The sequence below is a fragment of the Monodelphis domestica genome, chromosome 5, assembly GCF_027887165.1.
Source record: "Monodelphis domestica isolate mMonDom1 chromosome 5, mMonDom1.pri, whole genome shotgun sequence".
NCBI classification, from domain to species: domain Eukaryota; kingdom Metazoa; phylum Chordata; class Mammalia; order Didelphimorphia; family Didelphidae; genus Monodelphis; species Monodelphis domestica.
Genome location: NC_077231.1, coordinates 67,652,598 through 67,674,532, shown reverse-complemented (window position 1 = coordinate 67,674,532; position 21,935 = coordinate 67,652,598). Strand labels below are relative to the sequence as shown.

Genomic DNA, 21,935 nt, shown 5'->3' with positions numbered 1-21,935 from the left:
ACACTATGTTATTGAAGTTATTTACCCAAAGTCTATTCCATTTATCCTGCCTTCTGTCTCTAGCAAGTACCATATTGTTTTGATGACCACTGATTTATAGTACAGTTTAAGATCTGGTACTTCTATGCTACCTTCCTTCACTTTTTTCCATTAATTCCCTTGTTATTTTTGATATTTTGTTCTTTCAAATAAACTTTGTTATAGTTTTTTTTCTAATTCAGTAAAAAAGTTTCTTGGTAGTTTGATAGTTATGGAACTAAATAAGTAAATTAATTTGGATTGGGTTGTCATTTTTATTATGTTAGCTCATCTTACCCATGAGCAATCAATGTTTTTCCAATTGTTTAGATCTAGTTTTAATTGTGTGGAGAGTGTTCTGTAGTTGTGTTTATATAGTTCCTGTATTTGTCTTGGTAAAAGATTCCTAAATATTTTATATTGTCTAAGGTGAGTTTAAATGAAATTTCTCTTTCTAACTTTTGCTGCTGAGTTTTGTTAGAGATATATAGAAATGCTGATGACTTATGTGGGTTTATTTTGTATCCTGCAATTTTGCTAAAGTTGTTGATTTCCATGAGCTTTTTAGTTGATTCTCTAGGATTCTTTAAGTAGACCATAATATCATCTGCAAAGAGTGAAAGTTTAGCCTCTTCATTGCCTCCTTTAATTCCTTTGATTCCTTCATCTTCTCTAATTGTTACTGCTAGTGTTTCTAGTACAATGTTAAATAATAGAGGTGATAATAGGCATCCTTGCTTCACTCCTGATCTTATTGGGAAGACTTCTATTTTGATACATTGTATGGTTTTAAATATATACTATTTATTTTTTTAGGAAAGACTCTTCTATTACTATACTTTCTAATGTTTTCAATAGGAAGGAGTGTCTTCCCAGTGTTTTTTAATCATTATGTAAAGTCTCATTGCTGCCTGAGCACCTTGAAACAAACAGTGTTCTGACTGCTCTATTCTGATACCAAGAATTTTCTGCCTAAACTGTTTCAGAGATGGTCTTATAGTCTTTACTTGTGTTCTGAAAGTTTTTATATTTTTGTGTATCCGAGATCTTCTTTTTGGGATGATCAAGAAGGAGAATTTTTAAGTCATTATGTAGAGTATGTCCAGCTAGAATCCTGCCCTTAAGTAGAGCTGCCACTTCCTTTTGAACAACCTGAAACTTTTCTCTGTGTTTGATGTCTTCTGGTGGAATTCCACTTACATCTGTCTGGTAATCAGTCTCTTTCTCTGTTGGCTTGACACACTTGTCAAAAACACACTTTCCAAATTGGTTTATAATGGACACTCAGGCAAGGATGTTTTATTCCCCATTTGATCCTGCTCGTTCCATCTCACAGTCATGGCTACATCTTCGGTCATGCCTTCAAATGCCCTTTCTTTTGCCAGTGACAGATTTGTTTCCTTCAGACCCAGTTTTTTGGAGGTTATTTCAGCAGCTTCTGGACCAATGGCAGCTTTGGTATCCTTAGGATCTACATCATCAAGCCTGATGTCTTCTTCTGTTGGTGGAGGAAGAACTAATACTTCTTTCCTCTTCTCATGCTTGATGTCCTATATTTTCTGGTAAAGGCTGCCATTTTTTTTTCTTTTCCCAGTATCTGTTCCATTGCCTTTGCCCTTTGTTTCACTACATTTTTTTTTATGAGTTGCAACTTTTGTTTCATTCAGAGATCTTAGTGAAATAAAGACCTTTGAGGAGGGTTGGCCTATTTTGCCTACCAGCCCTGGTAGTTCTGTATCACCATGCTCATCCTTTTTAAGAATACTTCTGCCATTCTGGTGGTAGTCTTTGGGATGTTTTCTGGGATTTTCATGAAAGAAGGTAAGGAAATTTTCTAGATCTAATGTTTTCTGTTTCAATAGCTCCTGCAGGGCCTTCCAGTTGTAGAAAAATTTTTGAGACTCTCAAATCCTTACTCTCCTGGTTTTTGGAAGCTTCAGTTGCCACCTAGGGGTATTTTTTCCAGAATTTCTTCTTCTTATGTTTTTATTTATTTGTTTTGTTTTTGTTTTGTTTTGCTTTTCTGATAGGACTTCTTGACAAGCTCTGGCTTGGCCACACTGCTTCCCTTTGAAAATTTGGAGAGCCCGGCCTTCATGTTCATCTCAGTGCCTTCCATGGGCCCAAGGCTGCTCAACCCCTGTACTGGCCTGAGACTCAGAAACCCATCTCTCATTTCTACACTGTAGAAAGAAGCTATTATAATTATTTTTTTAATTACTGTCTATCTTAGAATTAATAGTAAGTATTCATTCCAAGAGAGAAGTGTGTTAAGGGCTAGGAAATTAGGGTTAAGTGACTTGCCCAAGGTCACACAACTTACAAGTGTTAGAGGATCATCCAGGACATCCCACCTCTAGATCTGACTCTATCCAATGAGCAACATTAGCTGCCTCATGTCTATTATATTTGTTAACTAATAATATTTGTCCATATAAATGCATTCAATCTTGATAGTAAAATGTGGGTGTGATGGCCCCCACACTATCAAAGCTATACACACATTACTTTTTATTGATTCCATCACTACTTTTCATTAATCTAGTAGTAGTAGTGGTAGTCTCTCAGTGATCAAGAATGACTATTGTCTTTGTGCAGTTTCATCTACAGTGTACCTTCATGTGGCTTTGGAGTCCAAAGGCTGAGGCGCAAAGTTTGTGGCACATGGGGCATGGGACGCCTGTTGTTATGGGAGGTGCGGTTGTGGCCTGGTGTCGGCGTTCATGCGCAGTGGCAAGACGTCGACGTCGCTCATCTTCAAAGGTGGTGGCGGCATGGTGAATGTGGGTTCGCCAGCTGCTTCTGTCAGAGGCAGCGAGTTCTAGTTGCTTTGGTGTCATGCCAGCCCACTTCAAGTTGGACTTTAGCTGATCCTTGAACCTTTTCTTTGGTCAGCCTTGTTTCCTGAGTCCAGCTGACAGTTCACCATAGAATACCTGTCTTGGTATTTGCTGTGGGTCCATGTGGACGTCCTGTCCAGACCATTGTAGCTGGGTTTTGAGGACCATGAATTCGATGCTGGTAGAGCTGGCTCTGTCGAGGACTTCCTGATTAGTGATTGGTCCTGCCATCGGATCCTCATGATTGATCGGAGGGAGCGTTGGTGGAATTGCTCCAGCTGTTTCATGTGCTTCCGGTACAGTGTCCATGTCTCGCAACCGTACAGGAGCGAGCTGAGGACCACTGCATTGTACACTTTGAGCTTCGTTGCAGTGCTTACACCACTGTATTGGAGGACTTTGCAGCGCAGCCGCCCAAGTGCCTGGCTGGCCTTTTGGATCTTGGCATTAATCTCGTGGTCTAGGGACCCATTGTTGGCGATGGTGCTGCCCAGGTACTTGAAAGTGTTGACATTAGAAAGCTGTGTGCAGTCGATTGTAATGCATGGCTGGTTCGTTGGCCTCCCTGGTGCAGGTTGGAACAGCACCTCTGTTTTGCTGAGGCTGATAGTCAGGCCAAACAGTTTTGTTGCATATATATATATATACAATCATATTTTATTTCCTGACCTGATAATCTGTAAAGAACCCCCAAATCCACAGGAAACAACTTATATCAGAAGCACAAATATTTCCCCAATATGTAAAAAATAATTATCTTTAATTTGGGGCAGGGGAAGAGTTTCAGACTCTGTTCTACTAAGTAATTAATGTCTAATTGTGGATAATCATCATGTTTAGTGATGTGCACTACTCAATTTATTTCTTGCACTAGAGCCCATGCCAATTATACTCAGGCCACAACTGTCAAGATTATCAACAAATTAGATACTGATTACCCAGACTGTATTATAATGGTCTCCTACCAATTTTTATAAAGTAACTATGTGTTTAAACATCCCTCATCACACTACTAATTATCTGGTTTACTGATAGTGGGGACAGAGTTGAAGAGAATTTGGAAGAAAATAGACTAAACTTTTTAGAGACATGAACCTAAAAGTATTTTAATTTTGATGTATATTAAATTGAATCTGTAGTACTAATTTCACACATTTCAATGGATCATAAGCTCATATTGGGGAGCTAAGATGTTTAGTCCGAGTACTTCATTTTATATGTGAAGAAATTGAAGTTCTGATATGTCAATTAATTTGTAAGTTAATCAGCATTTAGTTAAGTGCTTACTGTATGCCTACCATATAGTATATAAATCCTAGTCAACAGAAAGATTATTGGCTTCTCCAGGAGTTTATATTCTAATGTAGGAAGACAACAAACGACAGGAATCTAAATTGAAAAGGTCTTAAGAAACCAAAACCAAAGGTAGAGGAGGAACAGGGAGAGAAATGAGCCATAACTGGTGTGGTCAGTCTTCTTAAATGAAGATTCTGGAAGGATCTATCCAATCAGATGGAGGGGCTGCAAAAGTGGCCAATTTGTGAATTTAAGGACTATAGTGAGACTTCAGAATAAGGAGCTGAGACATGGTAAAGGGGGTCCATTATTCAGCCTGGAAAAGATTGAATTAAATGGCTTTCCCACTGTCAAAGAGGAATAAATGGTAAAAAGACTGGGTTACTGTGAGGTTCAAATGAGATTATATATTTATTTTCCCCAAAAATTTGTGTTATGAAGTTTGCCAAAATTAAGGAAAATGTTAAATGATTTTTGTGACTAAATCTGTCTCCAGGGGATCTCAAACTTAATATATGTTTTGATATAATATGGCAGGCAATAAAACAAAGAAATATTTAGCCAAAATACCAAGTATTTATATATATTTTTGCTGGGGGGGTATTGTACTCCTTCTGTTGGCATAGATTCTTCTTAAGCGCATGTTCCTGTAGCCAATTGTACCATTAAAGGTGTTACATATGCGGCTGCTTAACTCTTTCTGGTTTGAGATTTGCTCCTACAATAAGGCATTTCTCCACAGCGTTTTTAAGTAAAAAGTTAAGAAGAAATAGGTTTATTATTATGCAAAGATATAGCAGTTTAGAATTAATAGAAAATATAAATTTATACACACACACACATATATATACATATATGTATATGAACAACACTAGCAATAATAAAGAGAGAGAAAAGAAAGATACATCACTGAATGGGGAAGCACAAACACATGGATATTCTGCTAAGAAGTCCTTTGATACAGCTTCAGGGTGACCCATTCAGGAAATATCCCAAGTGTCCTTTCCAGAGGTGAGACTTCAAAGTCTGCTTTCCAGAAGGGGATTCTTATTGAGCCTCAAAACAAAGAAAGCTTTTTTTTTTTTTTTCAAATTGTAGTTTGCATAACTGTTTCCAGGGTCCCATTGACTTGGCCAAGATCACTCATTCCAAGGAATAGCCAGGCAAAACATGTCTCAAAATTTTAATCAAGAGTTAAGAAAACAGCACATTCTATGAGACAAGGATTAATTTCATAGAAGTATGTTTATCTCCAGGCAATCAAAGACCTTGGGAAGCACTGAGAACTCTGGCCCAAGTTCCAAGCAGGCCTAGTCTCTGCTGGTAAATTTGAGGAATATGGAAAAAAAGAGAGAGAGAGAGAGATTTATTAAAATTTTACTTCAAACCTTCATCAATCTAAAAATAAAACTCTTTGAATTCAGGTAATCTGGTCTGCAGGTGACAAAATAGGAGTTTTTATTGGGTCTAGCCCAGTCCATTTCCATCTGCCATGTTGTCATTCAGGATTCCTGCCCTGATGGAGAACCAAGAATTCAGCCCCATTTGACTTTGTGACTCCTATGTCCTACCACCAGGGTGCACAAGATCCAAGCTCCCTAAATAATTACTTCACACTAGAGTCTGTATAAAGGATGAATAAGATCTCTAGGAGACTCAAAATAAAATTATTCATAGATTGATAATAGGAATTAAGAATATTTAAAAACATCAAAGTTGCCTTTGAATACAAAGTATCCTAAATGTCTTAGTATAATTTTACACTTAAAATTGGGATAGACAGGTATCTCAGTGGATAGAGCACCAGGCCTCCTTTTGGGAGGTCCTTGGTTGATATCTGGCATCAGATATTTCCTATCTGTGTGATCCTGAGCAAGTCACCTAAAACAGTTGACTAGCCCTTACTTCTCTTCTTCCTTAGAATCTATATTGAGAATTTATTCTAAAATAGAAGGTAAAGGATTAAAAAAAGAAAATATAAAACCAATTAAGATTTTTGAGATATCTTGAATTTGAAGGACTGCTCTATGGAAGATAGAAAAAAAAGTCTATTTTACCTCACTCCAAAGAGTGGGAAGGAAAAATATGAAATTCAGAGAGTCAGATATAGTTTAGTATAAAAAAAATAATTTTAGATAATCAGAGCTGCACCAAAGTGGAATGGGTTTCCAAAGGAAGAAGAGAATTCTCCATATTAGGAGATCTTTGTGTAGCTCATTTCTTGTTCAGTTTATTGTAGAAATTAAGTCTTTCTCTGCTAAAGTTTGGACCAGAAGGCCACTGCTGACTTTCAAACTTTTAACTTTTGTAATCTTTATTGTTTTTCTTTCTATTATCATTTATTTTTTATCCCATCTTTTACAGGGAACCTTTCCTAATACTTCATCATTCTATTGTGCCTTCCTTCTATTAATTACTTCCTATTTATCTTGTATATAGCTTGTGTGTATTTGCTCATATTATCTCTTCTTTCATTTAATTATAAGATCCTTGAAGGAAGGGATTGCTTTTTGAATTTGTGTGTGTGTGTACCTAGTGCTTTCCAAAGTAACTGAAATATAATTGGAATAAAATAAAGTTTATTTATTAATTTACTTATTCATATTCCTTAATGGGTCCCTATGCAATAGTATGTTCAGTTATGCTTTCAAATATTCAATCATTCATATAAATAAAATATTTCCTCTGATGTTTATAAAAATATATAGATAGTGAAAAGATTATATTTGCAACAAAAGTTATTTTTAAATCCTGGGTCCCTCTTCCCTCCTTTATTTGAGGTAGAGAAATGTGACCACGTGATTATATGAAACAGAACTCTATGAAAATAGATCAGCATTCATTTTGCAACGTTTTATCTTAAAGAGTTAAATGAGACACTAAGAACTTAAGTTACTTGTCTGGGGTCACATAGCTACTATGTGTTAGATATGAATCTTGAAACAAAGTTATACCAACTTATAGAATATCCCCTTCTACCACCATACCACACAGACAATTAAGGCATTAAACACATGCAAATTAACTCAACAATACACCCATCATGGGGTTACCCAGTGTTTGTTGAACTGTACCTGGCTAAAGAGGCAATATGACAAAGCAGATAAAGGGTTGGCTTCATAAGTCCATGTCCCCTTTCCAAGATATCCTGCCTATATGTTTAATAGAGCTGAGCCATAGATAATGAAATTGTGATTTTTTTAGACACCAGGAATACATGAGAAAGCAATGTAGCATGGTGAATAAAGACCCAGCTCTGAGAACATTAAGACCTGCATTTAAACCCCATGTCTGACACGTCCTGACTTTGTGACCCTGGGAAAATTATTTAACTCTCTGGTCTTCTAGGAAACTCTCCCATATAAGTTGCAAATAAGGCGTTATCCTGAATCTGTAGAGTAAATTTCCTTATCTTTAAGTTCCCTATACAAATAAAATCTCAGGTAAAATCCCTAAGTCTCACTATGACTGACCTGGAATATGTGTGTGTATGTGTTTGTGTGTGTGTTTGTGTGTGTGTGTGTGTGTGTGTGTGTGTGTGTGTGTGCGCGCGCTTTGGGGAAAGTCACTAAACTCTCTGATACTGAGTTTTCTTGATGGTAAAATGAGAGGAGAGCATGAGATAACTTCTAAATTCTCTTTCATCTCTAAAAGTTAGGAGGCTTTTATTTCATGGTGATAGGTGTATATGTGTCTATATATACAAATGTATGTATGTTTTATATACAAATATATGTGTAAATATATACTTAGTTTTAGAGAGGCAACACCTTAGATCATTGAAACTCCAAGGTCTGAAATATAAAAACTCATAGTGTGATCTGAGAATGATCATAATCTAGATCATACCATATAGTGATGCCATTGAGGCTATGTTGCCCATTGACTATGCTGCTATATTAGTACATAAGCCCTATTTGAATGGATTCTCAGAATGAAGCTTATGATTCATTGGAACAATACCGTCTAGAGGAGAACAATCTATCATGCCAGTGGCAGCTTTTGTGGTGATAAGGAATGCATGATCTCCTCCCTCATACATAGCTGTTCTCTTCTGAATTGAAGAATATTGTCTTGCCATTTTAATAATAGGGCAGTGATTCCTGTCATCCTGGTGTAAACAGATATAAGACCCACATTTAGGGCTATCACTGACAACACAGTTTGCATTAGTAGAAGTCATCAACATCTCTGTCACATACCAGCTTCCCTGGCCAAGGGGATTTTTCATTTTCTGACACCTAAAAGCAGAGGTTAGCATAATCTGTAATACTTTATAATGATCAGATTCCATTCAATGTACATTTACTGAGCACCTACCAGAGGCCAAACCTTACGGATACAAGGACATAACAAGTAACATAGCTTCTGTTGTGAGGTTATGAGTATGGATAAGAAAACATAATTTCAGAAGGGAGTGGACATAAAGGAGGGGAGTCAGAAAAGATCTATGAAGTGACATCTAAGGTGAGTCTTAAGATAGTAGGATCATAGATTTAGATTTAAAAGGGGCCTTAGAACCTTTCAATTCCAGTACCCTATTTTATACATAAGGAAATGAAGGTCAAGAGAGGCCAAAGGACCTGCCCAAACTCACAAAGGATGTACACATCACATGTGCAATTTAAAATCAAGCACTTTGATTGTAGAGTTAATGTTCTTTCTATGTTTAAAGAATTTAGGGAATCTAGGAAGTACAAATGAGAAGCAGGAGCATTTCAGGCTTGAAGGAGGGACAGCTTATGCAAAGAGAGGAGAATAGAAAGTTTGAGAGGGAAAGAATCGAGGACATTTTGGCTGGAACAAAGACAGTGTGAAGGTTACTGATTTAGGAGTTATGGGGTTGGGGGGGAGCCAAGACTGAAGATTTTAAATAACAGGTTGAGATTTTATTTTATTCCAGAAAATGGGGAAGGGGAAATATGAGAACTAAAGAATAACACTGAGCACTGAAAAGCCCCTTTGTCAAAATAACAAAATAGGTGAAATTCTTTTTCAGGATTCCTTTCTTCCCCATTCAATATCCTCTACCTCAGTGCTTCCTAGATACCTACTCTCAACAAGGTGACTTTTGATTTCCAAGGGTATCCCACTGGCTATTGACTAACATAGTTCCATACTTTAGACTTACATCCTCTCAAAGAATTCAATAAATCACTTTAGGGTTGAAATGGTGTACAGCTTTTCATATAAAGATGTGGAAAATTAAGAATGAAGAGATTAAAGTAACTTGACCTTAGTAAATTATGTGTAAACATAGTAATAGAAATCAGGTATCCTGACTCAAGGCCAAGTCAGTTTCTCCTACATAATTTTACCCCCACATAGTATTAAAAATGTATTGTGGCAAAACATCATTATATTTCATCAGAATGGCCTGTCTTGGATTCTTTTCTGAATTTGGCAGCATAGAAAAGTAGCTGGAGCTTTTAAGGCATCTCTAAGAACATCGACATGATATTCATTTTACAAATGAGAAACTGAGGCCCAGATAGAATAAGTGACTTGCCCAAAATCACAAAAGAAGCAATAACAACAAACATCAGATGTGAGATTTGAAAAAAAAAGAATTGTTGGTCTCAAGACTACAGTGGGAAAAAAATTAAGTGGGGATAAAGAAGGAACATCATGACATTTTAAAAATAAAATAAAGTGGCTGGCCAGCCACCTTCTCTTTCAGCACATCCCTAAAGGGAACAATCACTAGCTAGAAAGTGTTATAACAAGAACCTAATATAAGGGCATCAAAATTCAATAAAAAAGAAACTAGGGCAAATGGATCCTGAGTGGTTTGTTCCAGCTAAACATCAATTTCAGTGCAAGATATTACAATAAAACCATTCGTTTCTAGGAATTTTAACCTAAGGCCTTCTTAGCAGGTCTATCTTAGCATTGAGTTGTTTTATCTATGTGACTCAGATTATATGTTTTCAGCTATTAAATATTCATGACATCTGAAACTTCAATCTATTCTTTAAAACTGTGAAGCAAAAGTTGACATGGTAAGTATAGCTGATTACTGGTTAAGTGTATTTCGGCCTTCGAATTTGAAAAGTGTAGGTCATTCTGAAAAAAAAAGTCTAAAAAGCCCATTGAGAGCAGCTAATGGAAAATGTTCACTTCAAAAATGATCCTTTAAACATTAATTGAAATCATCATTTTGAACTGATAACAGGCATAGGAACATGCTGGCATGCTGCATATGTCTAAATGTAGGTATGAGCTCTATAATTTCTTCTGATTCAAAATGACATTTTTTACCCCAATGGTTATGTTACTATTATATTTTTATATAGTTTATGAGGAAAATTAACAAATTTTCATCCTATTTCCAATATATTGTTACTAAGGCATTTTTACTACAAAGGTATTTTTTTAAAGCTTTGTAAAAGCTGCTCATTATCTAGCAATTATTCATTAACATTTACCTCTCACTAAGACAGCATGGGATAATAGAAAAAGCAGAACTTGGAGTCAAGCAGACCTGAGTTCAAGCCACTGAAGGCTGTGTGATCACTTTGCTTGTCAAATGGATCTTTTTAGAGGATAGGTTTAATTGAGTCATTCTTTCCACCTTCCCTTTCCCAATAAATGACAATGTTTACCTATAACCTACAATCATATCTAAAATCCTCTCTTTACCTTTTAAAGTCCTGCATTACTGGAATTCTTATCTTTTCCAGTCTTCCTCCATTTTACTCCCACATACTCTGAGATGAGAGGGCTCTCTATATTCCCTCTTCAGACTTCATACATTTTTCACTGGCTGTCCTCCATCCCCGGATTTCTCTGTCTCCTTATCTGTGTCCTGTTTTCCTTGGCTTCCTTTAACTCTCAACTAAATCCCAACTTCTTCAAAAGCATTTCATGATCCTTAATTTGATTACCTTCCATGAGACTATATACAATTTATCTTGTATATATATATCTTGTTTGTATATTGCATATTGTATATTGAAGTTTATAAATCCTCAGAGGGGACTAGCATCTCTGGTATGAGGGCTTGCTAATCCTTTTTAGATCTGCTCATAGACATTTGGAGTCTAACTCTCACCTGCAGCTTCATGCAATGATTTCTCCTGATGAAATGGATGGATGTGGACATTTGTTCCAATGTCCACAAAGGGGGCTGAAGCAAGTACTGTGGAGTGGTTAGAGACTGGTTGGATATCAAAAACTCCAAGGTCATCCACTGCATCTTGGGCCATCACCAGTCATACTGACTTTTGTCTTCAATCTGGACTTCAATAACTCTGAAAGAGAGAGAGAAAATGATGACTTTGTGCAACTCTGCCTCATTAAGTCCTCTTTGAAAATGAAGGACAAACAATAGTTGTCTGAATGGTGAGAGTAAGGACTATTTTTTTCTTTTTGTTTTTGTATTTTGTATTTTTGTTTTTGTCTTTCTTTGTAGTCCTAGTATTTAACCCCCATGCCTAAAACATGATAGAGAATTAATAAATGCTTTTGACTGACTGGTATACTGAGGAGAAAAATTAACTCCCCCCTTCTATAGGAAACTGTTACATATATTATTATTTCATGTTACATTTCCTTATTGGAGAACTTCATCAATGTTTGTTCAGTAAAACATACAAAAAATGAGTCAAAAAGGGAAATATCATGTTGTGCATATAGATAAAATTCTGGGGGCAGCTGGGTGGCTCAGTGGATTGAGAGCCAGGCCTAGAGATGGGAGGTCTTGGGTTCAAATATGGCCTCAGACACTTCCTAGCTGTGTGACTCTGGGCAATTCACTTAACCCCCATTTCCTAGCCCTTAACACTCATCTTCCTTATAACCAATACACAGTATTGATTCTAAGATAGAAGGTAAAGGTGTTTTGTTTTGTTTTTTAATTCTCTGCAGTATTTATTTTTTCCCCTCTAACAAAGATGTTCATTAATAATCAAGGTTGACTTCATGGCAGATAGGTAGCTACCATTGAGAAAAAGGAACTATATCAGAACATTAAAATACATATAAATGAAGATATAGTAATATTATTAAAAGAAATGAGATTCTTTCAAAAGAAAAGAAATCCTAGATTCATCAAAATGCAGATATTCTCATGATAAAGAACTCTGAAGTATTTGATTATACTCTAAAATTGCCCAATTGAAAAGTATACTATACGGGAAAAGCAGTTATTTTGAATAAATGGTTACAGCTTTTTAATGCTTTTGCTTTAATCTTCATATTTCAATTTATTATTAGGGCTGGAAAAAGTCATGTATTTTGTTATTTCCAAGTCAAAATATATTCTGTCATTCATAAAGCAAATTGGTATAGGTGGTACAGTACATAAAGCATTGGTTTTTGAGTCAAAGACACCAGTTTAAATCCTGCTTCAGAGACTTCCTAGCCTTGTTAACCTAGGCAATTGATGTCACCCCTATGGCTCAATGTCCTCATTTTTATAATGAAGAATTTAGAATCTAAACTCCTTTCTAGCTCTTAATGTATAATCCTTTGAGAATGTCATATCTCATAACATATTTTGCCATCTATAAATGAAGCTCCATCATGATTCAACTAGTTTAAATATGATAAAGTATCTTCATTTAAAGGTCTAAAAGTACCTTTAAAGATTTAGTAAATATTCCTGATTCCAAATCTTTGTCCCCTTTTTTGCTTCCTATTATCACATCGATCCCACTCTACTTCTAAACACATCTTAAAACTCCAGCCTTCAGAACAGGACACACCCTCCTTGTTACAAAAGATTTGGAGGTGTTAAGGATTATTACCTGATACTTGAGGCTTCCTTCTTAATATGATCAAAAAATAGAAAGAGCATTGAAAATGAGAGACATTTGGTGAGAAATTTATAACTCTTTGAAGTCTTCTTATAAAAATTCAAGGATTTTTTTTTTCTGTAGGGAACATCTTTATGGGTTTAAGATGGTAGAGGATATGACTAAAATATAGAAAGTATTTCAGAGAATAACCAAAGCTCATATTTGGGAAGGGAGCTTAGAGATCATCTTGTCCAATCCATGCTAATAAATGATCCTCAATCAATCAATCCTGCTTTCTGTAGTGCCCTGTAGTATATGGAGACTAATAATATAATGCTACCTAATAATGATATAAAATACAACAAAAGTGCTGTAGCCCTTGGAAAATTTATCAGATTTATTTGTAACTCATACTTTAGTAATAAGCTATTTCAGTTATATTAGGTAAAATGGAAGTTCTTCACCTGTGGAGAATTACACATGATATGAGTTTATTGCTATGGAATTACTTGGCAAATAACTCTAATAATCTGATAAGTTTCCAAAGTGCTTGACTACTTATTAAACTTTCCTATATTCCCTATTAGATGTAAAAAAAAACATTAATTGTAGAGTATTACTATGAATATGGATGCAAGAAATTAATCACTTATTCTCCAAGGATATACCAAACATTTTCTATCTTCATTGACTGGAAAGAAATTCAGTTTCTAGTATATTTCAATAACTCTGGAGGTCAGAAAATGTTTGGGAAACCCTGACTTGATAATTGGATATTTGGAAGAAAAGGTTTGTCTAAGAACCTAGATTTAGTAGGTAACTTGCAAATGAGTAGTGAGTAGCTCAGTGAGGATAGGGCAACTTCAGTCATGAAGTAAAATGGTCATAGGGCATGAGAAGTCCTTTCTTCACACACACACACACATATTTATATATATATATATATATATGTATATATATATATGTATACACAACATTATATTTATATATTTAAAGTTAAAAGGTAAGGACCATTAGAGTTTCTATGGTATCCCTTCTTTTCATAGACAGAGTTTAAGTCCACAGAGGCCCAAATGATTTGCCCAGAATTGCATAACAAAATAAGGACTAGAATTAATTCTACCTTTATTCTTTATTTTCACAAAAAAATATTTGTTTCTAATTGATCTGCTTTTCTTATATTAAGATGTCATTCAAGGAGAAAAAACCTCAGAAATGAAAGAACTAATGTGTCAAAATGGTCTATTGACATGGATTTTCATTAAGCTGTTTTGGACTGATCATGCATACTTTTCCTACCTACAAATCTGAGTTATACAAATTTGATATAACATAATCTGACTTAATAAGAAAACAACAACAAATGACCTAGAAGAGAGGAGGAATACTTATTCATCAACATCACTTGAATTGAAAAAAATTTCAAAAATCATATTGAATATAGAAATGTTTTTTTTTCTTTCTTCATGCCTACCTATACATAAAATATATGTAAACTATACAAACATGCATATAGGTGAGCTCCCTTATAAAAAGGTATCTCACTTTTTAAACACAACTAACATATTTTGTATACACATACATGCTAGACTGAAATTTATACTTTATAAAATATATCTAAGTTTTAAGGTATAATTTATATTTAAGGACAGTTTTCACCCTCAACAATGTGGCACAATACTTACAAGGACAGAGAATGAACTTATGATTTAACTGTTAAAAATAGTTCCCAACAAGGGCACCTTTCCTACAATTTAAGGTCTTACAGATCTGTCCAAGGCACTGAGTTTAAGTGACTTTCCCGGGCCCAGACAGATAGTACATGTTAGAAAGAGAGTGAACCACACATCTTTTTAGCTCCTAAGAGAGATATCTAGAAACTGTACTAAAATTCCTTTCTAAAATATTTATAACACACAAAAGTCCCAGACTTCTGGGAGAAACTTGGTTATAATTATTTAATTTTATTGGACCTGGACCTTTTAAGTCAAGTCAATAAGTAACGAAGCATTTGTTAAATCCGTACAGTGTTGCAGGCAATAGGCTAAGTGTGGTGGATATGAAGGTAAGCAAAAACAAAACAAAACAAAATGATCTAACAATTTAATAATGTTTGATAAATCATCAAATATCAATAAATAATGCTGGACTAGTAGTGACTACAGTAAAAATACAATTACAAAGATTGAGGGAAAGAAAAGATGGAGAATCCTATTCTAGTGAAAAATCAAGATTATTCACAAACTATACATGTACACTGGCCTGTATTTTGGGCTTTAGTTCAAAATCCACTGGCTTCAATAGTGAAGTATATAAATATGAATAATGAATATGCCTTATTATCTCAATAGCTTCCAATTCAGGCTCCCTATCTTGTCTCTCCCTGTTCTAATCCATTCTTCCTACAATTGATTTAGTGTTAGCCTTAAATCATAGGTGTATCTTCCTACCTCAATCAGCTCCAGGAGTTCCCATTGTTTAGAGAATAAAATGCAGACTGCTCCATTTAGCAGTTAAAGTAATTCACTGGAAGCTAGATGACTCAGTTGATGAAAAGCCAAGCCCAGGGATGGAAGGTCCTGGGTTCAAATTTATATGATCTCAGATATTTTCTAACTATGTGATCCTGGGAAAGTCATTTAACTGCAATTGCCTAGCCTTTACTTCTCTTCCTTAAAATTGATGACAGAAGGTAAGGATTAAGAGAAAAAAAAAGATAAGCCCCAACTTCTTTCCAGCCTATTTTCTATCCTTTGTGCACTCTGAGTTCAACTATGCCAGTTATGAACAAGCCCTGGAACAATATGCATTAATTTTGCCTAGAGATAAATTGATCAGACACCTAGCTATGGGTCACTTGGGCAAGGAGTATAGAAAATCAGTCCCTGTCCCCAGAGATCTTTATGCATTGCTTTTAATTGATTGGGTCATGGCTCCTTTATTCCTGGAATTCTTTTTTTACTCTATTGGAGATTGATTAAAGGAATTATTTTCTTGAAACTTCAGTGTTGATTATCTCATTTCACCAAAAGAAGAACCTTGATTAGGAGAGTTCCCAACCTCAAGCCCTATATAGTGAACTTTTTGAGATCAAGGACTTCCTTGTTGTTTTTCTATTTGTATACCTTGTGTTTAGTATATAATTTTGCACATGATTTAATAAATTTTAATTCATTCATTCTTGGAAAGGTTTAGAATATTACTTTGGTGACAAGTTGGATACCATCTGAATCCTAACATAGTTAAATGTAGGGAGATTTATTCCATGGTTACTCATTGAATAATGAAAGTTTTGAAAGACTAAGTCTGCCAGACCTACCACTAAAAGCAGCTACACCTGAAAATCCAGCAGGCTGAGGAGCACAGACCATGGGTGCTCATGGGAAGATAGCACAGAGAAGGGCAGCAAACAGCAGAAGGTGTGGAGATTCTAGAACTTGCCTCAGACAAAATTCTTGCTCCTTAACTCCATACACAGAGACCCTGCCTATATCACTCAGATTTCTGACTAAAAAGGGAAGGATAAACCTCTACAGTGTTGGCAAATAGTGTCCAGGAAAAACAGCATCCCTCCATCAAGAAAAAGAAGAAGGGTCTGACCTGGGAAATTTTTTATAGAGGAAAAACTCAGGCTACAGAGGAAATAGAAGAGTAAATTTAAATAAATATAACAAAACCTTTCAAAAAATGGAAATTGTCCACAAGCTCTTGATGAATTTAATTGGAGCTTATCAAAAAGAAGGAAGCCTTCTGACAAGAAAAGTGGGAAATAGATCAAAGAGAAAATAACAGTTTAAAGTACAAGAATGCCCAACTCGAGAAACAGCTGGAAGCCACAAAAAGCAGGATAGACCAAACCAGAAAGAAAATTTAAAAGATTATAGCAGAAAATCAAAAAGATTAAAGTATAAAAATCAAAATATTATGACAGAAAAACAGGTAGTAAGGACCAGAATTGGGCAATTGTAAACCAAAGATCTTGTAAAACAGCAAAAATTAATAAAGCAAAGTCAAAAGACTGCCAAAATAGAAGATTAAAATATCTCACTGAAAAGATGATGGATCAGGAAAACAGAGCACAAAGAGACAATTTGAGAATCATTGGTCTACCTAACAAACAAGAATAAAACAGAAATCTTGACATCATACTACAAGAAATTATACAAGAAAACTGCCCTGATGTTCTCGAACAAGAGGGCAAAATAGACATTGAAAGAGTTCATAGAACACCCTCTACAATAAATCCTCAAAAGATAAATCCTAGGAATGTAATTGCCAAATTCAAGAGCTTCCAAGCTAAGGATAAAATTTTACAAGAAGCCAAAAAGAGACAATTCAGGTATCAAGGAGCACCAATCAGGATTACTCAAGATCTGGCAGCTTCCACACTAAAGGACCACAAGGCTTGAATATAATATTCAGAAAGGCAAGAGAATTGGGTCTTCAACCAAGGATCACCAATCCATCAATATGACTATATGTTTCCAGGGGAAACTATGTGCATTCAACAAAACAAAAGATCTCCAAATATTCATAAAGAAAATACCAGAACTAAGTGGAAAATTTTATATCCAAACACAACCATAAAGAGAAACATGACAAGGTAAATAAGAAAGAGAGGGAAAAGGGGAAAAATGTTTTTTATTCAAAATTTATTATTTAAGAGCTACAATAAGATCAAATTATTTATATTAATATATGGATAAAATGTTATTTGTAATTATCAAAAATTATATTCACTATTATAGTAATTAGAAGAATCATACACAGGAAGAGATTGGGGTAATAAGTGCTATAAGATGATCTGTAACAACAACAAAAAGCAAAACATAGGTAGGAATCAAAGATGGCACCAAGAGATACTTGAAGAAATAAAACACATAAGAAAATTATTATCACACAATGATACTCATGGGAAGAGGAGGGGAAAATAGTCTTATAAGAAGGAGAGGAAGAGAGTGCTAATAGGTAATACTTAAACCTTACTCTCAGTGAAATCAATTCTGAGAGGTAGGAGCATCTACATCCATTAGGGTCTTGAATTCTGTATTATCCTACAGGGAAAATGAGAGGCAAAAATAAAGGAGGGTAGGGGTGAGGGAGTACAAAAATGGAGGTAAAGAGAGGGGGTAGGGAACTTAACAGAGCCTAAAAGAACAGAAAGGGAACCAAAAGGGAGGGGCCAGAAAATGAAGAATATTAAGGGAGGGGATTAGGGGGATTGATTCAAAGTAAACCACTGGTTTAAAAGGATATAACAAAAGAAGAAAGGACAGAACTAGGACAGGATATCAAAATGTTGGGGAATATACAAGTGACAATCATAACTTTTAATGTGAATGGGATGAACTCACATATAAAATGAAAACAAATAGAAGAGTGGATTAGAATCCAAAATCCTACCATATGTTGTCTACAAGAAACACACTTGAGGTGGGTAGACACTCAAAAGGTTAGAATTAAAGGTTGGAGCAAAACCTTTTGGGCCTCAACTGATAGAAAGGAGGCAGGGGTTGCAATCATGAAATCTGTCAAAACCAAAGTAACAATAGATCTGATGAAAAGGGAATAAGAAAGGTAAATACATATTGATAAAAGGGAGTATAGACAATGAGGAAATATCAGTAATCAACGTGTATGCATCAAATGGTATAGCATCCAAATTTCTAATGGAGAAACTAGTAGAACTGAATGAAGAGATAGATAGTAAAACTATATGAGTGGAAAACCTGAACCTACAACTATCAAATTTTGATAAATCAAATAAAAAATAAATAAGAGGTAAGAGATGTGAATTAATTTTAAAAAATTAGAGTTAATAGATATATGCAGAAAAATAAATAGGGATACCTTCTTTTCAGCAGCACATTGTACATTCACAAAGATTGATCATGAACTAGGTCATAAAAACATAGCAAACAAATGCAGAAAAGCATAAATAATAAATGCAACCTTTTAAGATCATAACATAATAAAAATAGTAATCAGCAAGGGTACATGGAGAGCCAAATCAAAAATTAATTGGAAATTAAATAATATGATTCTCCAAAATCAGATAGAGAACAAATCATAGAAAAAGTTAACAATTTCATTGAAAAAAATGGCAATGATGAGACATCCTTTGAAAATCTATGGGATGCAGCCAAAGCAGTACTCAGGGGAAAATTTATATCCTTGAGTTCATATATTAACAAATTAGGGAAGACAGAGGTCAATGAATGGACATGAAAATCAAAAAACTTGAAAGGGAACAAATTAAAAATCCCCAGAAGCAAACTAAATCAGATGTCCTAAAAATTAAGGGAGAAGTTAATAAAATCAAAAGTAAAAGAACTATTGAACTAATAAATAAGACTAGAAGCTGGTATTTTGAAAAAAACAAACAAAATAGACAAAGTACTAGTCAATATAATAAAAAAGGAGCTCTTTTTTATATGGGACTACTCAATGTTTATTCAGTATGATCATATGGGAAAAGCAACAGAATATAACAGTAGATAAAACTCAGTACATTAAAATGAACAGTATAACAGAATTTTGAATGCAGTAATATATGAACTTAAAATCATATTTAAATGTTAAACAAAGCAATCAATAAATGCAATAGAATACAGAGATTTTTATAAATCATTGGAGTCTGAAATGCTTTAAAATATAACCTCCAGTCTCTTTAAAGTTCCTTGGGTTTTTAATCCATTTAGATGCCTTTTATCAGAAGGCAGATTGGTATGGGCTAGGCAATGGGGTTTAAGCGACCCATCCAGGGCCACACAGCTGGGAAATATCAGAGGCCAGATTTCAACTGAGGATCTCCCTTCTCTAGGCCTGGCTCTCAGTCCACTGAGCGACCCAGCTGCCTTCCCAAAAGTTAGCTAAAGTGTTGCAGAGAGCTGAATTTTACCTCTGGGTCACATGTGAGGTAAATGAAATATAGACAAATATATATATATAGATAGATAGATAGATAGATAAATATAGATAAAATATATCCTTTTAAATTGCCCATGCTTGTAAGTTCCTGTTTGGAAAAGTCTCTTCCTTCTTTCCCTTTCTTTATCCTCTCCTGTGATCCCCTGCCCCCAGTCCATGTGGAGCCTAATCTTAGCCTAAGAGAAAATTAGTACCCCATCTTAACCAGCTGGTAGAAATGAGTCCTGGGCCTGGGGCAATGAGTGGTCTGCTCCCAGGCTAGAGTTTCCTGGGGCTCACCAGGTGATTGGGTCCGGACGCTGGTATCAGGAGCTGAGCCAGCCGGACCAGTGGGAAGGGCTCAAGAAAGTCTGAAGAGGATGGCTGCAGGCAGGCAGGCAGGCAGGCAGGAATGGGCTGGGCCGGGCCAGGCCGAGCGGAGCCAGGAGCTGGTGAACTATCTAATGGCTGGAATGAGCTGAATCAGCAACAGCTTTGAGATGGTAAAAAACCTTGGCCAGAGAAACATGACTTAAAAAACAAACAAACTAGGCACTAGCTATTAGATCAGAAGATTAAGGGTATTTCATTTTCCTGAAGTGGTTACGCCAAACTGTGGCATTAAAATTAGTTTTTCTCTAGAAGTATTATATTTATGAGGTTTATTAAAGATTAAGAATTTAAGAAAATACAAGAAAGCACATGCATAGGAGGGTCGAAAGACCCATTCATTTTCATTTACATCATGAGAGATGTGTCTGCTTGGAAGTGGAAGTAGGAAGAGAACTCAGAAGGCTTTTACAGAAGGTTAAATAGAAATTTTGATCTCTGCCAGGTGGAAATCTCAGTGAGATTAGAGGGTATCTCGGGAACTAGAGCAAGGACTTCTGGGGATTGAAGTCCCTGGTTCAAATCTCCATTTTTACAACACTATCCAAATCCAGAGTAAACACTGTGGGAGCAGAAACACAGAAGAAAAACAATTGCTTGATTAAATGCTTCAAGGGGGATATGATTGGGAATATAGACCCTAAATGAACATTCTAGTGCAAACATCAACAATGGAAATTGGTTCTTATCAAAGACACATGTAATTCCCAGTGGAATTGAGTGTCGGCTATGGGAAGGGTGGGGGATGGGAGGGAGGAAGGAATAGAATATGATTTTTGTAACCAAGGAATAATGTTTGAAATTCACCAAATAAAAAAAAAGAACTGGAAATGAAAAAAAATCTGATTCCATATACTTTCTGATTGTATGATCCTCTTCAAGGGACCTAATCACAATTGCCTAGCCCTTATGGCTCTTTTACCTAGAAACTGATACTTAATATCAATTCTAAGAGAGATACAATGGTTAAAAAAAAAGAATTCAACTACCAAGTGACTAAAGATCATAGCTTTAGATTTAGAGGGACCCTTAGAGTCCATGGATGGAACACCCACATTTTTCAAATGAGGAAACTGAGGTCTAGAAAGGATAATTAACTTTCTTAGGGTCACATAGGTTGTAATTATCTTAACTGGAATTTGAATATGTTTTCTTTCCTTGAAGTCCACTACTCCATGCACTGTAATATACTGCCTTTCAGTGAAGATCTGCTTTAGTAGAAATCGTACTCAGTACAATTATAGTTTAGTGAAGTTTTAAAATATTGAGATAATAGAAAATGATAATAAATATGAGGTTAAGAATAATGGTGGTAATAATGATAATAATAATGACATATTAATGATAGTGGTGATACTAATTGTAATGATGATGGTAGTGATAAGAACTAACATTTATGTAGGACTTTAAATTTGGCTAAGGCTTGTCTGTGTATCAGTGATCTCATTTGCTCTTCCATGATATTGCAGTATGAAAAGATAGAAATGTTGAGCAGCATCGGAAAAAAGAAATAGTTCCCTTCCAGACAGAATGTTAATAGCATCATTCATATAAAGGTTAAATAAAAAAGAGGCTAAAAGAAAACTTTGCTTCCCACTTTTACTTAACAGATATCACCTGTATTGCTGAATTAGAAAAAAATAAAACTTTTATTTTTCTTCTGGGATGAGTGTAACTGAAGCAGATATAAGAAGTCCCTGTTAATATTTATTGTAAATAATTGGTATTATGAGTGATATAA

General features: G+C 35.2%; 1 protein-coding gene and 1 pseudogene across 13 annotated transcripts in view; one reads left to right on the top strand and one right to left on the bottom strand.

Annotated features, from left to right (window-relative positions):
* Window positions 1-21,935, top strand: part of MGAT4C (MGAT4 family member C) — a 1,236,972-nt gene that overhangs the window by 1,011,863 nt on the left and 203,174 nt on the right. The gene's annotated exons all lie outside the window — the stretch shown is intronic.
* Window positions 870-11,362, bottom strand: LOC100020999 (RNA exonuclease 4-like; annotated as a pseudogene).